The following is a 386-nucleotide window of genomic DNA, read 5'->3' on the forward strand; positions in this document are numbered from 1 at the left end:
TTATTATTATTATTATTATTATTATTATTATTATTATTATTATTATTATTATTATTATTATTATTATTATTATTATTATTATTATTATTATTATTATTATTATTATTATTATCTTCATATTTTGTGATTTTCTCCAGTTCCTGCAACATCCACTATTCAGACTTTTTCTGGCTTTCTTATCAACAATTGTTAAGATCTGAGTGTTATGTGGGAGTGCTTGTCTGTTTGAATTCTAAAGTCCCAGAGCATTTTAGCCTTTTCTTTTCCTATTCCTTTGTTTATTTGTGGTTTCACAGATTCTTACTTGCAAGCAAATAGTATTTCTTGCAGATCTCCCAATGCACCATTGTTGTTACTTTGTATGGCTTATAGTCAGTCTGTAAAAT

The sequence above is a fragment of the Protobothrops mucrosquamatus genome, unplaced genomic scaffold, assembly GCF_001527695.2.
Source record: "Protobothrops mucrosquamatus isolate PMUCROS unplaced genomic scaffold, P.Mucros_1.0 scaffold401, whole genome shotgun sequence".
Classification (NCBI taxonomy): Eukaryota; Metazoa; Chordata; class Lepidosauria; order Squamata; family Viperidae; genus Protobothrops; species Protobothrops mucrosquamatus.